At 37.2% G+C, this 27,590-nt stretch overlaps 1 protein-coding gene and 1 long non-coding RNA gene across 2 annotated transcripts in view; one reads left to right on the top strand and one right to left on the bottom strand.

The window, feature by feature from the left end:
* Positions 1-27,590, top strand: part of Ppp1r1c (protein phosphatase 1 regulatory inhibitor subunit 1C) — a 98,974-nt gene that overhangs the window by 11,313 nt on the left and 60,071 nt on the right. The window lies entirely within an intron of this gene.
* Positions 11,896-27,590, bottom strand: part of LOC116092038 — a 45,418-nt gene continuing 29,723 nt past the window's right edge. The window contains exon 3 of the long non-coding RNA XR_004119157.1: positions 11,896-12,019. This is a non-coding gene — a long non-coding RNA (uncharacterized LOC116092038). The remainder of the gene's footprint in view (positions 12,020-27,590) is intronic.

Below are 27,590 nucleotides of genomic sequence, written 5' to 3' on the forward strand. Positions count from 1 at the left end.
TTCCAGATGAATCTGCCAATTGCTCTTTCTAAGTCTGTGAAGAATTGAGTTGGAATTTTGATGGGAATCCCCCTGTATTTTACTGACTATTGCAGGTGGCCATTTGAAAGAATGCTGGTGTGAGTTCATTAAATAAATAGACATCCATATTTGTGTTTACCTGGTAATACTGGCTGTCCAGTACACTTCAAATTTCACACTCAATTTTAAGTTTAAGGCAGCTCATTCAAGTTGTTTCAAGCTGATGGTCAAATCCACCAAACTATAGGGCTAGTAAACCGGTGATAGCAGCAGGGGCTGAGGGTTGAGGAGGGGTTAGGGTCTCACCAAGCTGGATACTTTATTGAAAGTTTGACTTTCAATTGTCTTTGGGGAGTGGTCATTACTCAGAAACAAGATCCAAGGCTTGGGATTTTCCATCTTTCCATATGATTCTACATAGGATTCATAAAGAGTCCTACCAAGAGTCTCCACACACAATTTAGCAGGAGAAATTACCAGGGGCTAATAAGTAGGTATTTTATTTCATTTCATTTGATTTTATTTTATGTTGAGATTGGAGCTGCAGTTTACCTTGAGAATATAAGTTCATTCAAGTCTTTTAAATTAGACAAATCTACAAAGGAAGTTAAAACAAAAACAGATTTTAGAGCGACTAGAAGATGCTTTCCTAAGTCTGAATAACCTGAATAACATTCATAATCTGAATATCATCTCACACTTTAAGTTGTTGTTACTTCTACAAATACATTGATTTCTTGGACAAGAATTCTGCAAGGGCTCAGGTGGTGGTCACGGAAGACCAGAGGTAGAAGGAAAAGCCTGACCCAAAGCATGTGTTCAAACTGGAAAGGCTTTACCATTCAATCCCAGTCTAGACTTTGTTCCTTCAGACATTCCCTAACATTCAGGGATCCTAGCACATTGGGAAATGTTCCATCTATATCTACAAGTCTTCTCTGTACCATTTATTATTTAGAATAAGTTGATACAGGGTCAATGAGGGTTGAATAATGCTATTTATAAAGTAAAATTGCCAAAGTTTGCATCACTAAAGGGCAAAATACTGATAGTCCAATTTTAATATAATAACAATATAGACTTAGCAGCAATACTGAAAAAAGTACAGTGTGAGATAAAACAGGATATTTGCACTTTTTATTTCCTATGCTCTCTGGTAGCAACTTCTTATCACTATGAGAAATACTTTCCAGAATCCTATTCTTCATATATAAATAAATATTGCCTTGCTAGTATATGGAAGGGATATTATTTATGAATTGACTATACCAAAAGAAAGAATTAAGTCAGTTATAATCAAACCCAGATTGCAAAACATTACTCTCAGTCATACAGGTGGTTTTGTTTGTCATCTCTACCATATATTTTGAGTGATGGACTCAAAAGTTGAAACTCACCAATTTACTATAGGAGCTACTGAGCCCTAGGGATGTGCCTGCCTTTGCTTCCTACCTCCAAGAATTGGTTTTATGTGGGTGCTGGGGATGCAAACTCAGTTACTCATGTTACCAAATGCTTACTCTTGGCTGAATCCCCAGAACCTCTGTACAGACCCAGGTATAGGTTTGCATGCTCCTATAACCCCAGCATTGTGAGCATTGGAGACAGAAAGATCTGTAGAGCTTTCTGGCTTACAAACAAACTCCAAGGTTAGATTCACAAGTACTGAGATAAGAGGATTCTGTCCCCAAACCAAGGTCAGTAAGGATCTGTGTCTCAAGGAATCAAAGCAGAGCATGCATGTCAGAGCAGGCCACCTGGCATCTTCTTTTTGGCCTTTTCATGTCATGTACAGGCTTACAGGCTACTTATACTGGATAAACATGCACCATACAAACAAACTCTCTCTCTCTCTCTCTCTCTCTCTCTCTCTTTCTCTTTCTCACACACACACACACACACACACACACAGACAGACAGACAGACAGACAGGTAGATAGATAGATAGATAAATAGATAAAAAGGTAAAAAGTATATTTATAATAATTGTATATTTTACTATTTTAGGATTATGTATCTCATTTAAGTGGTTTTCACATTTCCATTTTCCTAATTGGTGAACGTAAGAATTATAACTGTATGTAGAAGCTTAGGCCTTCTGAAAGTGAATTCCTATCTATCTATCTATCTATCTATCTATCTATCTATCTATCTATCTATCTATAATTAGCACATGGTCCTTCTATCAGCCCTGGCTGGACTCAACTTGCAAGTCTTCTGTCTCAGACTCTGAAATACTGCTATTGCAAGACTGTATCACCAAAGCTGACTGCACTATCTGTCTTTGGAAGCACCTCAGTTCTTGTAACAGCAGGACTATACGCTAGTAGTTCTCAACCTGAGGGTCATGACCCCTCTGGGGAATGAAGGACTCTTTCACAGAAGTTGCCTAAAACCATTGGAAAACATGGATATTTGCATTACAATTCATAACAATAGGAAAATTATACTTATGAAGCAGCAATAAAAATAATCTTGTGGTTGTGAATCACCACAACATGAGGAACTGTATTAAAAGGTTGCAGCATTAAGGAGGTTGACAACCACTGTTGCAATGATATCCCTATTCTTGTTTTTTTTTTTTTTTATTTTATTTTTTTTCCTATTCTTGTAACTATGAGGACAACGTTAAAATTATTTGGTTGTTCTTTCCCAATTCTTTCAGTGAATTTTTAACCGATTCTCAGCCACAAATACAAACACACCTTCTGTTTTTGTTGTTTTTGCTCCTGCTTATCAACAACATTCCTTGTTCTTAAGTATCTAAGATCACACACTGACAGAGTAATTTCCAAACTGGTTGTCTGTGACATTAACAATGAGGTGTGTCATGCTGAGACACATTCTAAACGTAGAACCAGCGAGTGTAGATTTGAATCATGATGTGAATCCTTAGCCTTTTAATTCCACTTCCTTGAAGCACATACAGTGGTAGCCCTGCCTCTGGCTTTGTTACTGGAATTAATAGGAAACTTCAAAGCAATGCTAAAGATCTCAGGCATGTTCCTTCTTCTCTGCTACGGTTTTGTGAGGCTCTGGAAGACATAATTAAATAATAGGTGATTGACTGTGGCAACTCAACTTTCATAATTCAGCTGTCAAAGCTCTAATTTATCCTCCATCGTGTACCCATCCTAGCTTTTAATTAGCTATGATAAGGCACACAGGAGCTTCTCATGAAAAGATGACATATTCCATCACCTCCTTCATGCTGTTTTCTTTCTGGCTTTCAAATGAGCCAGTCGTTTCTTCCCTAGTCTATAGAACCTTTATTACATGAATTGTTGACAATTATACTAAAGCTGAGACTTGGTTTAAAAAAAAAACAAAAACAAAACAGAGGAGGAAAAATAATTCTGTTCAATTACACTTAATATCGCTGCTTCATTATTTTTTCTCTATTAAGGGTGTTGGTAGAATATAAGAATTATGTTCATTTTCCATGTAACAATTCTTGTTTAAAATACAGTTCAGCATGTACGGAGACCTCAGACCCAGCAGCAACAGGCTGGGGAAGGATGTGCTTCCTAAAGCGCAATAAAGACTATCCGTTCTCTCACTATTATTGATTCAGAGCATTACCCACTTGCCCTTGGTGATTAAGGGTTTTCAAGAGCTAATGCCAGAGACCCACTTACCATCTCATTTCAGCTAAGAAGGACTGCAGGAATGATTGAGCTAAAGTGGTTCATCTTAAATTCTACCACAGGTAATTTCACTTGGTAACTATCCCAGAGTTCCTGTCTCACTCAGCCAATAAAGGACACTGGAGCCTAGAAATGGCTGAAAATACTCTCAGTCTAGGCCTCCAGTCGCAGCCACTGATTCAAAGCAAGCACCAGCTGTACTCTTTATGTAGACACTTAAGGAATAAGGAACATGTTAAGAATATATTTTGAAGACTATTTAGGGCATAAAGGGCAAAAGTGCCTCTAAGGTATGAGCAAGGTCGTTTAAAAAGAAAAGTGCCTAAGTTCAAAGGAAAATTTAAAGGGCCTCATAGTGGTGCATATTTCTGCTGTTTTTACAGTTTGCAAAGCTTCTTGTTTTACCACATATCTCCTCAACAATTCAGAGAAATGTGTCTCCACTGGATAGAGGGAGAATAATATGGTGGGCTATTGAAGGTCCAATAGCAGGCAAATTAGTGCATCTGAAGTGTAAACAGAGGTGTCTATTAAAGTCATTGCCCTCCCATAGCATCCTTTCTTTCATAAACATGCGACATCACAATGCTGCTGTTATTTTATTTGCTATCCTCTTAGAATAACTACAAGTAAACTCCTCACTGTACCTTGGCTACATGGGAGTCACACAGTATTTGAAGACTATACTTATTTATTTCACCGGAAATTTATTTTGAAGTTAGATTTTTATACTTCTTCTTTGTGAATATTAAGAAAAAGACCTTTTAAAAGTTAACAGTGGGGATCTTATTATGTAATAAAAACTCCACAATCAGATAAAAAGAAAAAATAATTTTGTTTATTATCTCTAACTATTCATCTGTTTTATATCTACATATCAAAATGTGTTTAAAAATTGCTTTGGCTTAAAACATTGTAAATAGGAAGGTTACGATTTTGCTTTTGGATTTTAGAACAGTAATGACTTGTGTGTATATTGAAAGTTGTCTTTTTGACTCAACTATTATTATTTTTACCATAAGGCTCAGAACAAACTCATATCTCCAGGAAGTTGTATGGATCACAGCAGCTAGAAACTTTTATAGCTATATGAATAATGTGTTGTTGGACTGGTTAACACATTTGTTCCAATTGATATCTAATTTTTTAATTTAAGTTTTTTTTGAGAATGTCATTCTTTTTTGTCTGACCATTCTTTTGTGATGGTCAGATGAAATGGATCATAGAATTAGCCATTAATGTCAGTCGGGGGAAAAGCAAGTGTTTTTAGGAGGTTTTGGGTGTATTTTTGACTTTGGTTATGCCCTCTCATTCCAAAGCCATAGAGTCAAGCTTAGAGGCCCTGGAAGAGGCAAATGCTTAGGAAGATCCTGACCATTGAGGGAGAATAGGGGTCATTAAACCTTGTTTGGTTATTGTACAAGGGTTATACCTGCCTTCACTTTTCAAAGTTCCTACAGTGGTGATGGTAGAATCATTAGACTTCATGCATTTTGTGTTCATGGACATCAGTTAAATTGGTCTTGGATGTACAACACACAGAACAATGTTTGCACAGTTATTTCATCAAGATGAATGTTAGTGGTGGAAGACCTGTATGGGGCTTCTTGGCTTTGGTGCAAACATGCCTTGGGATAAACATCACAGGCAAGGAGACCAATGGTTACAGATGCAGGTAAGTTTATGTCATGGTGATTTGGGGATTTCTTGAGTTTTAGTGACAATTAGAAACCAGAATATATTATATTAGTAACCACATTTATTTCTTTTGCTGTATTTAAATTATTCACATCAGATATCAAAGTGTTGTAGGGATTCTGGAAACCTATTATATGATACACTTTTTAACAAGAATATAGGAGTTAAAGGGCCCAATGTCCCAATGCCATCAGATAGTAAACAGCCACTATCCTACTGAAAAATTATATACTTTTCTTTTTTTCTATCTTAACTACCTGTGCCTGGACAAATACGAACTGGGATTTTTTGTTGTTGTTGTTGTGGTGGTGGTGGTGGTTGTTTTGTTTTGTTTTTTTATTTCTTTGAATTTAATCCAGTAATTCTTCTAAAACCATTCCTGCCCTCCTGCATAACCTATCAAAAAATTGATAGCAATTTGGAAACCCATACTGAAAATCAGGCATGTGTGTTTCATGCCCAAAGCATTTACCAGTGCACAACTTTGCCAAGTGGTCCATTTGACTGGCTTGCTTGTAAGCCCCTTCTGAAAATAGATCTTAGCGACTCTGAGAGAAATTCTCTTAGAAGGAATCTTGTACTGTGCCTTTCTGGTTCACCCTTTAATGCAAGGAAAATAGGAACAACTAATTCTGGCCCCTACGAATTGTTGGAAAGTACACACATACAGATAGCTTCCTTTAATAGCATTCCAGCTGTTGTGCCATCTTCTGAATGAGTCTGATAAGATTGTGTCTCGTGTATTCCTGATAGGTAGGTAATTATTAACATGCCTGTCAATGTGGGCATATTGCTCTTATTTGGTATAATAAATGACCTCATTGCAGGCATCTGGTCCAGGTTCTTGATTCTAAGTTAGTTTGACATTCCTTCCTGTAATTCTTTTCCCATACAGAGTGCAACCTGCTTTCAATCAAGAAAATTGTTTCAGGTTTAATATTTTTTTTTTCTGTGTGGCAACAGAGTCTGGAACTTCTTTGTCTTTAGAACTATAGGTCCCCATTTTGCATCATGAAAAATATAAAAATCTTTAGTTTTGAATTCTTTATTATTATTATTTAAAAAAAACCAAACTCCTTCCTTAGATAAATTATTTCAAACTGTGGCACAAGGTAATCTGGGAAACATACAATATGATTGCCTACTCCAGGCCTGCTCTCTAAGGAGCTGAAAATAAGACAATTACAAAATAAAAACAATTTTCTAAACCTACACATGTACGCGTGAGCATACACACACACACACACACACACACACACACACACACACACACACACACCACGGTAGAAATGAGAAAGTCTGCATAGTTGTGTCATTGGTAGAACTAATGATTTACTGGATGAAAAAATAGGAAGTGACAAGAAGAAAGAAAATTTAGTTAAAGTCGTATAGACTCTGAGTGCTTGGGGGAAATGGGTAGGATGATAGAGTCAGAAGGAACACAATACTATGCATATTGAGAATAAGAGTTCTCATTCTAATTTCATATTAAGTATTTATAGCATTCCTGGAACTAAATCCTCAATAATGGAGTCACAGGTATTAAAGGTATTAAAACCCAATTTACTAGATCCCTTTAAGAGTAAGCTCAACATACTTATTTTTAAAAGGTGTGTTTACCTAATAATTATGACTTGGATAATGTTGGTTTTATATCTATTAGAGGCTCCATGTAATTACCTGAAACAATTATAGCTCTTAATCATTAAGAGAACTATATAATCAGGAGTATATCTTTAGCCAAGCAAGTAAGATTAGCTACTCCCATGTGCTGACGTGCTGGGTCACTAATGTGTTGTTGACTTTCTGGGCTATAGGGTACTTGCTGTCTTGCCTTGTACCACAGATGCCTGAGTGAAAGCTCTGTGGGCTGGTTAAGTCTAATTGCCTAACCTTAGTTCAATATAGCTGCTCATTCACAATGCCCAAAGCGAACAATTACTTTTAGTCTTTTTTAAAATGAGTTTTACATCGTTTTAATTGTTTGTGCCTTTACTCTTAGTGTGTTTGCTCATGATATATGTGTGGGGATGAGCATACCTCAGCATACACATGGAGGTCAGATGAGATCTTGTGGAGTCAGGTCTCTGCATCCACTGTTCAGAAGAACTGACCTCTGGTTGCCAGGCTTGTATAACAAGTACCTTTCCTTCCACCTGTCCCAGTGCCCTCATCGCAAGTGAGCTTGAATTGCCTGCATGTACTGCAAGTATCTAATGTGAGTTCTGGGAGGCTGGAAGATTTCTAAGTCAGAAGCAGGAGGCTGTTGTATTTTATAATAAGAACAATCATCATTCTCATGTATTATTAGCAACTATTTGTTTCATGACTTCAACAAACCCAATTTGAGGAAGGCTTTCTTTTGGCTCGTGTTTTGGAAGTACAGGCTAGGAAAGCATTGTAACAGGAGGGTGAGGAGCTGCTCACAGCATATCTGCAGTCAGGCAGCCAGAGAGCAGGGAATGCTAATTCCTAGACAGCTTTATAGTGTTTACTTTTCATGCAGCCTGGGACCCCAGGCTAAAGAAGGTTGGGCCTTCCCACCTCAGTTTATCTAATCTTGATAATCCATCAGTGATGTCAACAGAGGCTAACTAACCTCTGCTCATTCACAGGAATCCAGGGGCCTACATCCTAGTTTCTATATCTCATGAAATTCACAATCAGTATCAACCTTCGCACCATATAAACATACACTTTTTGTATCATGTGTGTTAGTCACACCATTTTCAGTTTTCAAGAATGTCAAAGACTCTCCTATTCATTTTGTCATAATCTTTTTTCTTAGCCTATTCTATTTTAATTTTTTTAAAAAAATCTAGATATTTAGCAGTAGAGTATGGCACATTTGCAAAGTTTAGCCTTAAGAATGGAAAGGATCAAGGTTTGATGGCTACTGACCAGTCCTGTCATATTAGGCAAGTTATTCAACCTATCTCTAGCTTCAGTTGGTTTCCAGATAAAACATAATTAAGATATCTATTTCATAAGGTAGTTTTGAACAGGAGAGCAATGAATGAAATGCTTGACAATATGGCCTTGCTGTAGTAGTTCTAGGAGTAATAGTAGCAAATATTTGACATTTTTGACATTTTTTAAACAAACAAAAAATGTTTTTTCTTTTCTGCAGCTATAAATGCCACCAGGGCATCACTGAACTTGGCTATATTTAATGGGAATTTTATGGATTGAAGGACAAAGTATCCTCAAAAGGGATTTGGATTAACACCTGACGTTGCTTATGATTTTACTAAGCTAAATCTTATGATTTTTCGAGTAAGGCTTTTATAAGAAGAGATCAAAGACATACTTTGATCTCCATTATAACCTGTAAAACCTCTTTAAAATGCTGCATTTAATTTCTTAGATCAAAATGGTTCAATGAAAGGTATTCAAAGTACCTTTAATGTTGACCAAATCTACATAAAAATTGTGCAGTGTCAGTGGAAGGTTTTTTTTTAATACACAGAACCAAAATAGAAGCCTGGCATGATAACATACCTCAGCAATTTCAGCACTCAGGAGGTTGAGGCAGGAGAATAGTGAGTTTAAAACCAGTGTGGGCTACATAAAATATGCTACCTGAAAAACAAAACAAACTCAAACAAACAAACAAACAAACAAAAACAACAGCAAAAAACAAACAGCTACGCTAAAGCCAGTTAGTGCATAAGGGCTATGCATTGTTTTAACTAACAGGTAAATTTTAATTGTGAATGTGATTACAATTGGGCACAAAATCACATGCAACAAAAGCAACTGAAAACATTTCTTCACGGCTTTCAGATATCATTTTTGGATGAGCTTGAATTTTGTCATCAACAGCTTTGTGTTTTCAGTCACTTTTTCTCACAATGCAGATGTGTTGAAACATGTGAAGTTCTGTGTCATTATGAGTGACATACAGAGATGTGGAAACCCCACCCTCAAAACTCCACCCCACACATAAGCCATTGTAGGAATATTTGACATACTACACAAACCAAGAAGCTTAGCATCTTGAGCCAAGATCAAAGTGGAAAGCTCAGCCGTTATGGAGTTCGCAATTGAGGGGCTTGAGATGGCTCCTTTTGGTTTGTTAACAGCTTGGACAGTCATACTGTCTTAACAAGTGGTAGTTCTATGAATAGATTATTACTTATTTTCTCATGTTTCCTATAAAAGCTGTTTTACCTTTGTTATTTAGTAGTTAAATGAAAAATAGTGTTTTTTTCATCTGAAGCCAGTGTAGATACTGTTTTTGTTTGAACATTAAGGGACATTTGTGAGGAATAATGATGTCAGCACGAGTCCATCATCATTATCTGGAAAATTGGTTTCTATTTTTCTTTTCCTCTTCTACATAAAAATCAGTTGATCTGGCATTCATATGAAGACAATTACATAGACATCTGATAGGGGGACTGACTGGTAGTATTTCACACTTGAAAGTTGCCTACATTACAGCTTCAGTAAGCCACAGGCATCATTTAGTCAGAAGATGCATCTCCTTTGTCCTTGTTTCTGACAAATGTAGGGATTTAGGTTCCAGGCTTCATGGTCATCTGTCCTCATCCCAACAGTAACTACTTATCAGTGGTTAGACATCTGTTTAAGTTCTGTGTCACTTTTATTGGCAAGACACTAAAGTATTATGTTTGTGTGCTTCATACCCAAATTCCCAGCTTCAGGACTAACGTTTTAATATAACTTTCATCCATGATCTAAAGGGTATGATTCTTTGCCATCACAAATACCTGATAGCAGATAGTGTACCCATCCTTGAGGTATGTGAGCCATCTTTGAAGTCTTTGCCAAATCCCTGAGAAGCTAACACTAAAGGCAGGCATTCAAATTGGGTCAAAAACATCTCTTGCAGTTATGTGTGTGTATATATATACACATATATACATATGCATATACACATATATACATATATATGTATATATACACACATATATATATATTATATGTGTGTATATATACATATATATATGAATATATGTAATCATCACTATGAGTATATGTGAGTATACTTTGAAACTAATTCTGTGGCCCACTGGAAGTCTGCACTTTAATCATCTAACCATTGTTTAGCCACATTCCCTACTCTGTTGAATATTTGTCAGAGAAATTTTTCTCAATTCTTTTTAAATTTCATATAGCCTACTTAAAAAAATTCTTTACTGCATTGCCTGGAAGATGACTCTATGGGTAAATGAATTTGCTAACAAGCCTGACAACATGAGTTCAATGCTCATGGTAGGAGGAAAGGACCAACTCTTGCCAACTGTCCTCTAAACACATCTGTGCTTTGGCATGCTCATGTGGTTTCACATACATGCAGGCACACACATGCATGTGTGTGTGTGCGCACACACACACACACATAAATGAATGATGTAATAAAATTAAAAATATAGTTTAAATGTATATTAATTTCCCTTTTTTATTGTCTTAAATGGTAAAACAAAGAGCTGATAGGCTGGAGTTCAGTGGAAGGCTGTTTGCTTAATACATATAAGGAGGATCTGGGATTGATTATCAGTGCTGGAAACACACACACACACACACACACACACACACACACACACTGAAAAATAAAAACTTAAAAAAAAACCCTGAGCTGCCTCATTCCTTTTTGCACCCGTTCCTCAGAGGGCGTGGCACTGCCTTGTACCTTAGAATACTAACATTTCAAAGTATCCAGGATTTAATTGAAAGTACATTTTTATTCTCTCCTCATTCAATCAGTTAATGAACAGTGAGTATCATGTTCTAAGCCCCAGTAGTAGGTAAAAGAAGCATACCCTCCACTTCCTTGGGATAGATGATGTGATAGGAATAAGTAAGAAGAGGCCAACAACAGATTGTTTTTCTCTCTGTTGAGAAAATTATATGAGTTTGTCTTCTGTCAGTAAAGAAGTAAGTTAAAGCTGTAGCCTCTACCATCTTGTGCAAAGCACGTTCAATCACATGCATGCGATAAATAGGTGCTTGCTACAGAACTCATTATTTTCATAGAAATGATCACACCACAAGCCTTTGGTTTGACCTATAAAAGATGTGGGATACCAGTTACAGATTTCTGGAAAGCAGTCCACAAGAAGCAGGGAACAATTATTACTTGTTTTGTACTATAAAATATTGGGCTATTTGTGTGGCTAAATGGTCATTCTACTAACTTAATGTCAGTGGAGAGGACATATTTACAATTCTAGTTATAGTTTAAGTGTTAGATACCATGCACACGTAGACGAATCAATTGTAGCCATTCATATAAATTTCCTTAGTATTTTATCTTCTTAAATATTTAAACACAATAGTAGACAATAGTGTGCAAACTTGACCTTATGTTATATGGCTCTTGGCTGTAATGGCCTATCTAAACTAAGAAATAACAAAATTATTGATAATACAATTTGTGAGTCTACTTCTGGGGCTAAAAGAATAAGCATATGGATTTATTTAAGGAAATAAGTCAGGAAATTGAGAATAGGTAGGAGACATATGAGACAATATAAGTACTTACAGTAAGATAGAGCCTGATTCATTGCTTACTAGTGCTGCCCACAGCCAATGCTTAAGAGCTCAGAGCCGTGAAGATGTTTAAAATTGGTGCTGTGCAGGAGGCAGAGCTTCATTCCAGGTTTAGCGTATGGAAAATCTAGAAGCTAGAACATTGAAAGTTTAGATTGTGTGAGTTGATCACTCCACAGCAGAAGGTTGACATACAAATGAACGAGGCTTCTAGGATGTGGGAGGGACCAAGGCAAGTCATTATGATTTGCCCTAAAGAGCATACCTGGGTGGCATCAGGAGAGCACAAGAAGGTGTGATCAAATGAATCTCAGTTTTGTAGCATAGGGAGAAATAGGAAAAAGATCCAACCTGAGAACAATGAAACTATGCAGAAATGAAACTACACATCTAAGGTTGACAACGTAGAACAATGGATTATAAGTTTTAACCTGTGCCAGCCATAGTGGCTCACACCTTTAATCTCAGCATTCAGCAGATAGAGGCAGGCAGATCTATCAGTTTACTGCCAGTCTGGTTTACAGAGTGAGTCCCAGGACAGCCTGGGGTATTCAGAGAAACCATGTCTCCTTCCCCTCCCCCAATAGAATTAATCTGTGAGACAAGAAGTAGCATGAGCTGCAGGTTCATCTGATTGCTTGAGTCATTGCTTGGATGGATATGAGCTGAGGATGATGGGGAGAGGAACACAGATACAAGTGGGTATAATTAAGGAGTTTAGATACTTGGTGAAGGAAAAGAATTTTGTAATGAGAAAAGTGCTAGTTCTATACGTAAACAGAATATTTTAGGGCCACCTGATGCATCAAACAACTCCACATGGTGTATGCATTGCTAGGATATTATTATGATGATATACTGGGACAAAAGTGCTTATACACAAAAATTCAACTTTAAACATAAAAGGATAGAGTTTTTTTAAATTAAATTTGATTTGTCTGTGTGTCTGTGTGTGTGTATGTTTTTGAGACATGGTTCATGGTTGAATTTAAAATCACAGCCCTCATATCTCTGTCTTACAGGTGGTAGGACTGAAGATTCAAACCAGCACAATAGAGACTCTTCTAATAAGTTAAATTTAGTACCATCACAGATGCAGCCTGAGGTTTCTTCAATCTTGCCAAAATCATTTGCAAGGATTCCCATAGTCCTCCAGTGCAGTAGCCATTCCTCAATAGGATGAACACTCTATGTGATGGTTGCCTATCCTCAAATATTTCTGGGATCCACTGGACAGAGTATCATGGGCCACTTTCTGCTATTATTACTGTTCCACTGAGCATAGCCTTACCATTTCATGCACATACATGTGGTCATCAAAGTATACATTTTTGATTCCCATATTATCATTTCATAAAATTAAAAGAACAAGGCTTATCTTAAGTATGATATGTTTGGGGACCCGAGTCTCCATATGGTCCACAGGTACTATGCAATTTGGCCAAAAACGACTCTTCTTGGTTTTAATGCTATAGAGGAGCCTCAGAATAGTCACTGGAAAATTCATTGATAGTATGGATTATTGATAGTATAAGTAGTAATAGTGTAAGTATTGATAGTATAAGAATAAGCATCTAAGTTTTTAGTTGCAGTGTCCTGATGACTCATGAGAAAGAGTTCAAGTATGTTAAGTAATGCTCCTTATTGGCATATAGTACCCAGCAATAGAACAAACCAGGGGCAAATCTGGCATTTAAACTTGGATCTATCCACTCATAAGCCCTGTGTTCTTCAGCCAGGATTTTTATAAATGCCACCCAGTTTTTATTAACACACTTTTGAAATAAGATTTTATAGGTTTATCAAACCAACAAAACAAATGGGAATCATGGAACTGAAGCCAAATTTACCGGCTCGTTTGGTGAGCCTCATTAAAGTAGTGGCATACGAATCCATCTCTGTGACAGTGGCTGGAGGACATCAGATATTCTAAAGATGTGAGATTTCAGGATGCACTTCCCTGAAAACACAAGCAACTAAAACCAGCTTAAGCAAGGCAGCTATTTGATCATTAATACTGAAACTTCATTAGAAATATAATTTTAAGATTAGAGCATAAGATTATAGACAATATAAGGACAAATTTGCATGCCCAGCATGGCAGAGGCATATTTAAAATACATTATTTCAATGTTTGATTTGGTAAATTGTTTAAAACCTTCATACATATTTATAGTGTGACTCTTGGCAGGGAGATAAACAGAGAATACATATTCATTTTCATATCATCATTGCATAGAATCAGAAGGGAGAAGACTCTAAAATAGGAGGGAACTATTGAATGTGTTTATAATTTCTATATTAGGGAGTAATGGAGAGAGAGATAAAAGATGAGAAAGGCCAGGCAACCCATACAATTATACCTCTTTCTCTTGTGACCACATGAAGATTGTTCTTGACCATAATAGATCTAAAAGCAATGGTGGATGTTTGAAAAACAAGACTAAGGTGTAAAATGTTTGTAGTCCCATGAGGCTGCCCTCTCTGAACACTACTCGTCATGTGTTCCTGATGCCACAGGAGACACGGCTCTTTACATCGAGCCAATCTCTTGGTCCTCAAGTCATTTTTGCTCTTTCATTACGAGTTCCTCATCTATACCGATTCTGATACTCCCCCATGTCCACCCTCCGTCTTCATTTCTTCTTTTTCATCTTCTGAAAAGAGACCTTGTGACCCGACCTTCACCACCCACTCCCATATGCTACTTGTTTTCATTCTGTTTATGACTCAGTTTGACAAAGGTCGGTCTGACCTTGTTTGTACATAGATCCTCATTAGTCATTGCAGCCACTTCAATTTTGCCTTCACTAATCTCTAAGGTCACCTTGTCCAGAGCCACTTGTCCTTGTCCTGCCTTCCTCTGTGTTGTTCACTTGGCCCCTGACAATTACTGTCCGTTCACTTCTTGGTATTCTGTCTACCGCTGTCTTAGAGGATTACCTGCCCTCTTTGGTGACTTTTCTGCCTCAGGGTTTTTCCCCACCCAGTGGCTCTGTTCCTCCTCCCTTAGCAAGCGGTATTTTCTCAGGGTCCAGATTAATTTATTCCATTCACTGTCAGTGTCATAATTCGTGCTAGCTACCTCTTTATAGTTGATCTGTATTCTGCATCCCTTTACAAAATTGAAAAAATTACCTTATAGTATAATACAAGCATCTATGTTTTTATATATTAGACTGACTGTAATTACTTAAGTTATGTATGTGTTTTTGCGAAGTCTACTACTGAAGCTTATAACTGTGTTGTGTCTGTGAACTGAATTCAAACCTTGATGCCTTATGCCTGTCTTAATTTAGTCTGAATTTTCGTGCAAACCACTCCTTTGTACATTATCACATCTGTGCTCTTCAATGGTGCTGTGGCATAGGTAGTCCACAAATGTTTTTAATTTTTACTTAAAAGAAACATTTATTAGTAGAGACCTATTAAATGCCTTGCTGATTGATACCAGAGTGGTAGAGTTTTGGTAGCAAAAGCTACTTCCTTTTTATTTATCATTCTGGAATGTAAATATGTTGCTTTATAATTGCTCATGAAGATGCAATTGCTGTAGTGAATCAAGCAAATTGATAAGATAAGCTTGCTCTACATACAGAGGTGAAGCGCTCACTATTTGTCTGTGTCATACCTTTAAAATATCTCCACCTATGGAGAAACAAATATTTTAAACACATTTTTTAGAGTATTTTTTAAAGTGGAAATTTGTAATTTAATTGTTTTTAAAACTTCTAAAATGTTTGGGGTGGATATTCTAATACCCCAACTTGAATTCTGTCCAAAAAATTATAAATAAAAGATACTTTTGAAATTAAAAATTTAAATCTACCTCTTGAATACATTTATAACCTCACCGTAATGGAACTATTATTTTTATTTTGACAACTTTATGGTAGTGACAGTACATATTTTGTTCTAATAAAATCAGAATGCTCTCTTAATTTTCTAATTGGTAAAAATTCAAATATCTGTCAGAAACAGCTCAATGGGAAGAACAATAAAGACAAAACAATCAAAATTTTAAAATTGCTTTATAGCAATTTTGTAACAATTAGAAGTATATGGTTTATATTAGAACATGTGTTTTTATTATGAAACATGGCTTGAGGGTATGTCAGGTATTTTAATTTAGTATGAATTATAATGTTATGTTCAAAGTCTGTAATGGAAAATATGAGCTGATGTGAAATGCATCTACTATAATTCAGGTAGACTCCAGATACATGTTGCAGATGTGATAGTAATGTTCTGTCATGCAGGAGATGTAGGGTGTAGGATTTTATAAGGTTTCTACCAAGGGAAGTTATGAATCTATTTATATAGCACCAGTTATCAAATTTTGTCCATTGGCTAGGATTGAGGTTGGAGGGTTAGGGTTGGATTAGGGTTAGGGTTCTCTTGAAATTTTAGAAACTGTAATTAAAAAGATTTCATGTCTTTCTTTTATTCCTTTCAGTAAGAAAGGCCAAAGAAGCAAAGGATTTTGGGTAAAGAGGCCATTAGTAATCTTGGAAAGTGTCAAGTGGCCAGTTACCCACTTCCACTCAAAACCGAGTGGCCATTATTAGCAGAGTATGACCACTTCAGCCATGAGAGGTTCTGCCAGCATGTCCTAAGAGTTTGGTATATGTCTCTGTCAGCAATAGCAAGCAGAGCAGAAATCAGAGTTAGAAGCCGCAAGTTAAAGAAGACTTAGACTCCAAAGACACAGCCCGGCAGGGCCTGTTAATGAGAAACTTACAGGTGGGTATTTTTTTATATTTTTGGTTGTGAGCCTAGCTCTTAACAGCTGAGCCATCTCTCTAGGTCTGTGTTTCTTACATTCTTGTTTGAAACTGTTTTCTTAAGCAATGTTGAACATAACTATTTAGTTAATTGATGCTATTATTTATATTAAACAAATAATTTAATTAAAGAACTTCTCCAAAGACTGCCGAAAACAAATTGAGGAATATATTTCAGTTAAGGCCGTCTTCTCACTTAAACCAATTTACATTTTCAATTAGACTCAGAAGATAATGATAGAGCACAGGCTAGCCACTGTGTGAGGCCAGAGGCAGGTGGCATCAGAGGTACGACAGGAAAGCTCACAATATGGTAAAATAAATTCTCCCTGCTGAGTTGTTATCAACTTTTTAAAACCAGTGAAACCATCGAGAACATTACATTTTAAAAAATAACAGCACAAAATGACTAAAGGTATCTACAGAAGTGGACAGAAGGAGATGGGTGATTTTCTCCCAAATCAGATCAGTTACTCATCACAATGCCACCTTTGCACTTCTAAGGAATACAGCACAGTCCTGCAATTTTAATTTAAAACACACCCACAGTGAAGAGAATTTCACTAAGAGAAAGTCAATAGATACCTTGAAGGAGAAAAGAAATCTTGGAAAGTCTAAGTTGCCATTACTGCAACATACTCTCAGACAAAACTGGGAGACCATTAGAGATCTTCCCAAGCAGGCCCTGGACTCCGTAGGAAGAGCACTTGCATTTTCCTTATGAATAAAATATACTGTTAATATGAGGCATGAGTCCTAGTGTAGGTAGTTGATAATATGTTGAAATTCCAGAGTAAAGACCAATTGAAGTTTGTTTTTCTCATTCCTCCTCTGCTAAATACATTTGGGTTATGCAGAAGTATAAAAAAAAAAATCTGGTCTTTCATTGTAAATGGGAAAGAAGGTAAATAACTGAGCATGATGTGGGTATAAAAATACATAGCTTATTCTATTAAAATAGAAAAATCCCATGTCAACTTTGTGCGCATGTTACTGAGAAATAAGAATTACAGTGCTACCTTGCAGAAGACAAATAAAGAAGCTGGCATGGGAAATATATGGTGTATGGGACAGGAGAAATGTACTCTTCAATGTTTAATGGCAAATACTTCTCATCTCATGGGGCATTATGGTCACATAGATGCACGTGAGATGAGAACAGCAGTGGGGAAAGACCACAGATAGAATGACAGCACTACAGAACCGAGAGACACATTTCCTATAAAATAAAACAACCCAGGTAAGCTAGAAGTAGAGTTACTGACATAAGGGAAGACTTCAAGATGATTAGCACAAATGTAAAGATATAAGACAGACTGAAAAAAACAAATGCATGATGGACAGTGGTGACCCATGTCTTTAATCCCAGCACTTGGCAGGCAGAGGCAGACAGATTTCTGAGTTCAAGGCCAGCTTGATCTACAGAGTGAGTTCCAGGACAGCCAGGGCTACACAGAGAAACCTTGTCTCGAAAAAAAAGAAAACAAAAGAAAAGAAAAGAAAAGAAAAGCCAAATGCAATTCTATAGGATTATTGACCTGACCCTACTCTCATGAAAAGAGACAGAGGAGGAGAAAAAGGAGGAAGAGGAGGAAGAGGAAGAGGAGGAAGAGAAAGAGGAGGAAGAGAAAAAGGAGGTAAAGGAGGAGAAAGAAAAGGAGAAAGAAGAGGAGGAGAAAGAGGAAGAGGAAGAAGGGAAACAAAAAAAAAGAAAAGAACAAGGAAATAAAAAAGCTTAAAATCATAAACACAAATATAATAATGAGATAAAGGATGGGATTAGAATAATATCTCATGATCTAGAAAATGTACATAAAATTATTATAATTAATTATATTGACAATTATAATATTATAATATCTTAAATTATTATTGCATGTATAATAATATCAACAAATGTGTTTCAGCATTTGACATATTATTTCAATTTAATAGTAATTCTTCAGATGCACTAGCAAAAGCAAGATTCTTCTTACAACAGATAAATTATAGTAGATCATAAGGGCAATAGATCCATGAAAATTGTGGTCTGATATTGTATCAATGCTCTTTCCATATATCAAAATACAAGTACCCTTAAGCATGATGGGATTCAGAAGAGAGTTTCCTTGAGGCTTCCTAGAAATTGATGATGAAACAGATAATTTAATTAAAATAGGAAGGCAGTGTGAGGAAACCATGATACAAAGATTATTCATGATCATTTGTTCATTCATACAACTACATGCTATAAAAGAATGTCATTCCAGAAATACAGGAGCTAAAAGCAAAAAATGAACAAGCAAACAAACAAAAACAGTCAGAATGTGCAGATGTTTGAAAGCAATGCTCTCTGCTAATTTTTATTAGAATCTTAAGTTAATCTTTAAAACACTCTCACCTCTGGTGAAGAAATATTTATACCTTACCAACTTCTAAAATTATTTTTTTCTTCCTGATTATTTTTTACCCAATTAATGGAAAAAGCATATTTTAATACTGGGAATATTTTAAGTGGTATAAATCACTATTCTATGGAAAGCAACCAGGGTTAGAGCTCTGGTGTGTGAGGTAGTAGAATACTTGTGTCTGTGGGAGTTAAGCCCTGCTTCTAACCCCCAGGACTTTCTATAACAGCAATAGCACACTCCTCTTTTCTTATATATGCATTTATGCAAATAGAAACTCTCAGATGACTTTTTACCAGTGGACATCCATACTCTTTCTTTGTTGCAGTTGGGGGCTTGTTTATTTTTTAACAAGCTTAGATTATTTATCTGTGCAATAAAGTCTTTAAGTTACTCAACATTCAGACCATAAATATTCACAAGCAAAAATAAATAAAATCAGATAATATTTACACAGCTTTAGTTACACTCAGATGGATTTATATGGCTTGAGATTTGACCATGGTTTCAAATATAATTTTAAATAATCCATCAGAACTTTAGTGAAGAAATCCAAAGATTAGTAAGACTTACTTAGAAATAATTCTTTTAGATCTGTGAAGCTCCTTATAGATTCATATTTATCCTTATATTATGCATAGTTGAGAAATTATATATTTCTCAAGAGTCATGTTTTCAGAGTCCTTTCTTGCAGCCTTAAGGGTTGTCCTGAAGGCCCCAGCATTTACAATTTTGCTAAGAAAATAGGCACACCTTTGCCTTGTGCTGTGCTGTCTGTGATTATTATGGAATCATTTACTTTAACAGGGAGGACATTCTTTGAAGGAGAAACATAAAATACGCACATTATTATACACACAAATCTTAGGCCACCGCAACCATCAATTCTTGTGGAGGCCCATACTAGCTGGCCCTATCCCAGGAACAGGAACCATGTTATTATGTCCCTACCAAGGCCATGCCAGACCCAGCACCCATTGACTGAAGGCACATTGTTCCTATGTACTTAAATCTTTGGTTTCAATAATGTAACCCTGATCTAACAGAGTAGATACATATGAATCCTATTCTAAAATGTTCATAGTTCAGCCAAAACTGCAAGGATACAAGTCTTTCAGTTGAGCAAGTCATACCTCAGGAGACAATGACATACTGGCTTTGAAGTGGAAACTTTTGGATGTCAGGTGATAGTGACTCCTGTAGTGAGGCCGCCTCACATGGGTGCTTTGTTGAGGCAAGACCCATGAGAAGACATGGGATGTTTGGAGAACATATAAATAGTACTCAATGGAAAATGATGGTGCACTAGCATAGCTAGCTCTGCAACACTTTGTTGGTCTCAAGTCTTAGTCTTTGCTGATCTTATCATTAAGAAAGGCATCCCTGGCTGCCCCTGGTCACTCCCGCTGACTTGTGCTGATTCAGCAAAGTCCTGCTGGATTGTGCCACTGATGCTGATTTGTATTTGTTGTCCTGACACAGCTGAACTGGACTGCTAGCGTCCTGACAAACAGAGATTAGAATTGCTCCAAGGAACTACTTCTAAACAGGTCTCTATCCCCTTGTCCTATTGTCTTCCCTACCTTTAGACAGTGGCTAGAAGGGAAGTTGAAGTGTTTGTGAACCCTTATTAAAGTAGGTTTTAAAAAAACCTAAGCCTACACGGCTTATCGCAGCTAAATATCAGCAAGTACATTTGTATCATGATCTCCTCTTTGGCTCTTTCAAGCCACTGCCTAAATGTCAAACTCCCAGGATCCCTCCTGAGCACCTGATTGTAAGTTTATGAGATTCATCACTCTACTTGTTGGGAACAAAAAGGCCTTGTGCACACAGATAAGCACTAGAGAAGCCAGGAGAATTAAACACACACGAAAGCTGAGAATCATAGAGTTTTACAACCAGTGATCATTTGCTGTCTGATGAGACAGGTTCTATAGTTTCTCCCAGAATTTATTTAGTTCATACCCTGCCTGCTATAAAGCTTGTAGGGGAATCAGTGTATCTACTGGTTCTTTTCACAAGTACCATACCTTACTTATAGGTTAAGCATTGTTTCTTGTTATTTTATGTTTCCATTGCTAGAGAAAAAAACTTAAAATCCCATGAGTAGACAGATCTTTGTCTGTTTTGTTCACCAATGCATCTCAAAGGCCTACAGAACTTTGTGGCACAATAAGATTCCCACAAAAATGCCCTTTTAAAAGTTAAGTAAGCTTATTCCCGATGTATTCCATGTCTCTACTTCCTGCAGAGCAGTATGTAGTTAGTATGCATACTGGGTGGACTCAGACCTTGGATGCCCCGCTATGGCTTCTGACTTAGGGCTTCCTCGCCAATTACTATGAACAGTTATGTAAAGTGGTGTTCTCTATAAAACTGTTGATAATAACAAAGCCAGTTATGAGGGTTAGTGTGGCATGAGAGGATGAATAAAGTTCTCGTTAAGTGCTGATGCTCTGTCCTTTGTAGCAAGGTTCTGAGGACTGTTTATTTTAAAGCCAAATCTTCACTTGAACACTCCACGCATCATATAATCTTCTACTCTCCAGAAGCAACCTTCTTCAGAATTTAGTCACAAATTACTAGCTACCATTTCTTCTTGGGCCTGCTATTGCAGTTTGACTTTATCTCCAGTTAATATTTTTTTCTTTCTTCTTTTTTCTTATCTATTTGTCTATCTATCTATCTATCTATCTATCTATCTATCTATCTATCTATCTATCTATCTATCTATCTATCAGTCTAGCTTGGAAATATCTATGATGCCTAGTCTGTCTTTGGATTCATAAACAGCCTCCTGGATTATAGATGTGAGCTACTATGCCCAAATGTGTTAGATGCTTTCTAAAATTAGTATTCAAGGCTCTGTAGGTCTAGGATTCATTTTCGGCCCCTGATGCCTTTGTTGTATTTGACACTATTGACTGGGCTAACATTCTTGTACTTCTTGCCTTTCTTGACTTTTGTCTCACCCCTCTTCTCCCTGCCAGATTTTGCTGTGGTAATTTTCCTACCCCAGCACCCTTGTTTTTTGTAGGGCTGGTATCTTAGACTCTTCGTTGTTGTTGCTGGGTTTTGGGTTTTTTTGTTTTTGTTTTGTTTTTGTTTTTTTGAAAATGGACTTCTCTCTGTAGTTCTGGCTGTCCTGGAACTCACTAACTATATAGACCAGGTTGGCCTCAAACTCACAAAGATCCACTTGCCTTTGCCTCCCAAGTACTGTGACTAAAGACATGTGCCACTACATCTAGCTTAATCATATGCTCTTAATTCCCTCTTCCTCATTGTGTAGAATTGTCAATCATATATTTATGACTTCCAAAATTATGCCTTGAATTAAAGACATTGTCTGATCTTTAAATATCTGTGTTGAGTCATCTGGACATTGACCTGAATTTGAGGCATACCCAGTTTATGAATAACAGCAAATTTATTTTATTTTGCCTCCTCAAACCTGTTCCTGATCATGTGTTCTTTAACATCTAACCCAATTCTAACTACTGCTAATTATATCTTATACATACTTCTCAAATGCAATCTACATAATCTATATCTCATTGCTCCATTGCTTTTTTTGTTTTGTTTTTTTGTTTTGTTTTTTTGTTTTGTTTTGTTTTTTGAAACAGGGTTTCTCTGTGTATCCCTGGCTGTCCTGGAACTCACTCTGTAGACCTGGCTGGCCTCGAACTCAGAAATCCACCTGGCTCTGCCTCCCAAGTGCTGGGATTAAAGGCATGTGCCACCACTGCCTGGCTGCTCCATTGCTTTTTAACTCAGGTCTCTCTCTTGTGTCTCTTTCTGTCTGTCTGTCTGTCTGTCTGTCTGTCTGTCTGTCTCCCTGTGTGTGTATGTATAATTTTATAATAATCATATCTGAATTGTAGTGTCAATCTTTATTCAATTCTTCTCTTTCTACAAAATGATATTTCTAAAGTTCATATCTGGCTATATCAAGTTGATACTTATATCCCTTGAAAAATTATACCCACAGTACAGCAAGAAGTCTGTAAACCATTTCTATGACCCCCTGATAACCTAACTGAATTTGTCTCCACATATTTTCTATACCTGGGCACAGCAATCTATTTTGTATGTGTGCTCTGTTCTTCATGCTGTTCTTTCTTCCTGCAAGGAGATATCCTGATTTTCCAAGGATGCAGCCCTTTCATCTTTGTCTATTCAGGCTCTTATTCAGGGAGCCTTTTGTTACTCTAGACTACAACGGATCTACTTTGGATGCCTTTGAACCTGTGAACATCCCACAATACATTTGTTCACTAATCTATCCATTCAATGAAACATTTTAAAATATGTATCTGAGTAAGAAACTTTCATACTTAGAGCAGATTATAGAGGATGATCTTAAGTAGATTGTGGTGTTTTGAATGAGAATAACCCCTATTGGCTCATATATTTGAATGCTTATTCCACAGTTGGTAGAACTACTTGGGGAGAATTAGGAAGTGTGGCCTTGTGGGGGGGGAAAGTGAGTCAGTGGGGTTGGGTGTGAGGTTTAAAAAGTCCAGTCATTCCCCACTAGTCTAGCTCTCTCTCTTTCTCTGCCTCATGATTATTGTTTCAACTTGTAAGCTCTCAGCTACTGCTCCAAGAGCCATGTTTGCTTGCCTGCTGCCAGGCTCCCTGACATGATGATCAGAGACCCTACTACCCCATGGAATCATAAACAGTGACCAATTGCCTTACTCATGACATTTTGGCACAGCAATAGAAAAGTAACTATGATGTAGATGATGAAAAAAACTAGTTTACTGTAATTACAATGAATTCTGCAAAGAGTTCATAGTTGCCATTAGAGTATATAACAAGACAGAGGTAACCTAGTCTAGAGATCAAAGACACCTTATAATTAAATTAATGTATAAAGAACAAAGCAAGGAAGTGAGGAAATTTGCACAGAGATGAGCCTAGAGCTTCGAGGTAGGAAACCGGATGCTGCTTTTGAGGAACTGAAAATGAGCCTTTGAGAATAGAGAGCAGAAGTGGATCAGTCAGTGTTTAGCACCCCGACTTGACATCACATACAGACAGACTCCATTTCTGAGCACAGTGCTATCCTGGTGGACCATTCATGCTTCAATTCTAAGCACTATAAGCCACTTCTGGCTGATGTAAATGAGAGTCTTCAAATGGAGAATTTAAGAAAGTCACACACACCCCCAATGACAACAAATGTGCAGGATTCAAGTATATCCAGGTACCCAGAGGCAAAGCATAGTATTTTCAAAGTATTAAAAACAGGAAAAGTGTAATTTCCCCCACAGTCGCTAGTTTTATTACTAAAAAAAATGAGATTTTTTTTTTAGGCCACCCAAGTAGGAGGTACTCATGTTCTCATGTCATTGATGTTTTCCTTTTTTTTTTTTCTTAGTGGTTCTATCCCTTCTGATTTGGCCTTAAATTCCTATTATCAAGACCAGAAGAGTTTGGTATGTCAAGACCAGCCTTGTTTGTATGTGAAGGGATGGAGGGATGGAGAGAGACTATACTATCTACCACATCCACATCAGTCTGCTATGAATCTGAGTTCACTTGCCTTTATTCCTTCCCAGCAGGCTTGCTTTGCAAAGCTTGTTATACCAGTGAATGCATGCTTGATGACAATATGGTGGTTTCTGTACAAAGTTAGATCTTACATTAAAATGCCCAAGTAAAAATTCTTTTTCTCATTGCTGCAACCCTAAGTCACTGTTCAACTTAGTTTTCAAAGAATAAACATCTAGTTAGTCATACAAATACCTTAATATTAAAAAAGAAATTGCTGTGAGGAATTATGAATATTTTTTTCTGTAAAAACTTTACTTCCTGGCATTCTTACTGCCAATTCTAAATCCCCTAGGGGGAAGAAAGCTTAGTTTGTTTCCAAGCCCAGTATGGTTTCACTGTAGGAATCCATAATATGTTCACTCGTTTTATTATGCCTTTGATCCATTTTCCCATTTTGGGGGTGGGGAAGCAATCACACACGAAGACTGTGATTTTGAAATGGAAAATAATTTTGAATTATAACGTATTCTGCAGCTCACAAGTTGTTAACCACACAAGTGAGCAGTAGGAGGACTCCACTGTAAACATCTTAATATTTTGTTCTTCTCTCAATATTTTCTCCAGATTTGTTAAAATTTGAATTTATTTATTTATTATTTTCTCATATATTACATTCCAACTGCAGCTTCCCCTCCTTCCTCTCCTCCCTTCTCCCTGAGATCCACTTCTCTTCTGGTTTTGTTTCTGTTTTTGTTTTTGTTTTTTTAGCAAAGAACAGGCCTTCCAAGGATATCAACCAAACATGGCATAAACAAATCACAATAAGACTAGGTACATACCTCTTATTAAGGCTTGACAACGCAACCCAGGAAGATATGAAAAGGATACAAAAAGCAGGCAAAAGAGTCGGAGACAGCCCCTGCTCCCACTGCTAGGAGCCCCACAAAAACACCAAGATACACAACCATAACATAGATGCAGAGGACCTAGGTCCAATCCATGCATGCTCCCCAACTGCTGCTTCAATCTCTGTGAGCCCCTATGCTTAGTTTATTCTGTGGATCATGTTCTCTTGTGCTCTTAACCCCTCTGGTTCCTATATTCCTTTTTCTCCTCTCCCATGGACTTCTCTAATCTCCGCCTAATGTTTGTCTGTGGGTCTCTGCATCTGCTGCTATCAGTTGCTGGATGAAGCATCTCTGATGACTATTAAGTTAGGCTCTGGTCTACAAATACAGCAAAATCATTTCATTGATTTTTTTTTTAATGCTGGTCACATTCAATTTTATCCTAGGTGTCTAGACTGGGATGTCTAGCCTCTGGTTCCTGGCCCTCCAGGCAATGTCAAGCTTGGGCTTCCTCTCGTGGTCTGCGTCTCAAGCTAGACTAGTCATTGTTGGCCACTTCCACAAATTCTGTACCACCTTTATCCAAGCACATCTTACAGACAGGACAAGCAGGTTGAAGGCTCTGTGGCTGGGTTTGTGTAACAGTCCTTCCGGTAGAAATCTTGTTTGGTTACAGGATTTATTTTTTTATTTCAAACTTTAATTTTTGCTGATGCTTCAAAGCTGGAAAGGCAGATTTAGACAGATTCAGGAGCAAAGTGAAAACTTGCCATCCATTTATATAGACTGAAAAGCTAGAAAATAGTATACAGGAGAAGAGAATCGGGTCATTAGAGTAACTGCCTAAGGCTGAATGCAGGAAGGTGAGAGCTAATCCCAGGGTACTAATGCAACAGTTGGCTGCTCTGGCTGAATGCAAAAGCTTCTCACTCAGCCTTCCAGGGTGACAACAGAGTCATGCAGATCAGTAAGTTGCCCAAGCATCTTCTCCATCCTGTTAGACTTGTCCTCCATTCTCCCAGGAACTGGATATCTTTACGTTTGAGCTCATTTTCTGATAATATCTGATTAAGTATACTATGCCTTTGGTAGTTTTGTAGTATGTAGTTTAGTTGTCAGTGTATTCACCTGTGTTCTTTTGATGGGATGTGGGTTTTATTCCATATTTCCCAAGAATGGACATCTAGTGGTCTGAGTCAAGATGTCTTTTCCTCTCCTATACTTATGCCTCCTTGTCTCCTACTCATCAGGAGTACTGGATTCAATGCTCAATATCTATGCTCCTGCTCAACTGTGCTATTTGGACTAGTTAACCATATCCATTGTAAAGGATCTGTAGAACTAGAATACAAGTATTTATTATAAAATGAAAGATTGGAATATCAATAGAACTGATCAATTCTTGATATTGGTTTGATGGAATTCAAACATACACTATTCCAGGGCATAGGTCAAATCTGCAGTTTCAGTGATTAGCTTTGAAGTATCTGGAATGATGATTTGGAAAAAGGACTTGTGTGAAAGTAGTTTATTTGGGGTGTAATCCTAAACAGCAAAAGAGAACAAGACAGAGAAGAGAAAGACACTCTAGTGATTTAAGTGGTATGGAATGAAGACTTTATCGTGCCGAGATGCTATGAGAAGCATAAGGCTGTCTTACTAGAGTTATCGAACTGAAGAAGTGGAGGATGTTCATCACACTGACTGGCTTCCACCTGAAGAGCAGGTGCTTGAAGATCTTGTCTATTGCCTCCAGTCCTCTGCTGGCTGCACATTGTCCTAGGAGCATTCACTCTGCCTACATGTGGTTCTTTTAGAGACAGGATTCTCTCAGAAGAAAGGAAAGATGCATGTGTTTGCCATAAACAAGTGCATGGGTTCTTTTACTTCAATAACAGAATTATAAGGCCTGTACGTTGATATGGAATGCACTCAGTTCTTTTCAGTGTCATTGCAAAACTATTCTTACCCCAAAAGCAAAAAGAGATATTTTACTCCTGAGCCAAATATGAGTGATCATGCCTCTGGAACATGGCTTACTTGGATTGTCCAAATACCACATTTTAATGTGGAAACAGTTTCATAGTTATAGGCCATAAAAAGTCATAAATAAAGGAATTTTTCAAGCATGTGGGTGAGAACATCAGGTAGATGGGTTACAGCACAGTGGGAAATCTC

The sequence above is a fragment of the Mastomys coucha genome, unplaced genomic scaffold (assembly GCF_008632895.1).
Source record: "Mastomys coucha isolate ucsf_1 unplaced genomic scaffold, UCSF_Mcou_1 pScaffold15, whole genome shotgun sequence".
NCBI lineage: Eukaryota > Metazoa > Chordata > Mammalia > Rodentia > Muridae > Mastomys > Mastomys coucha.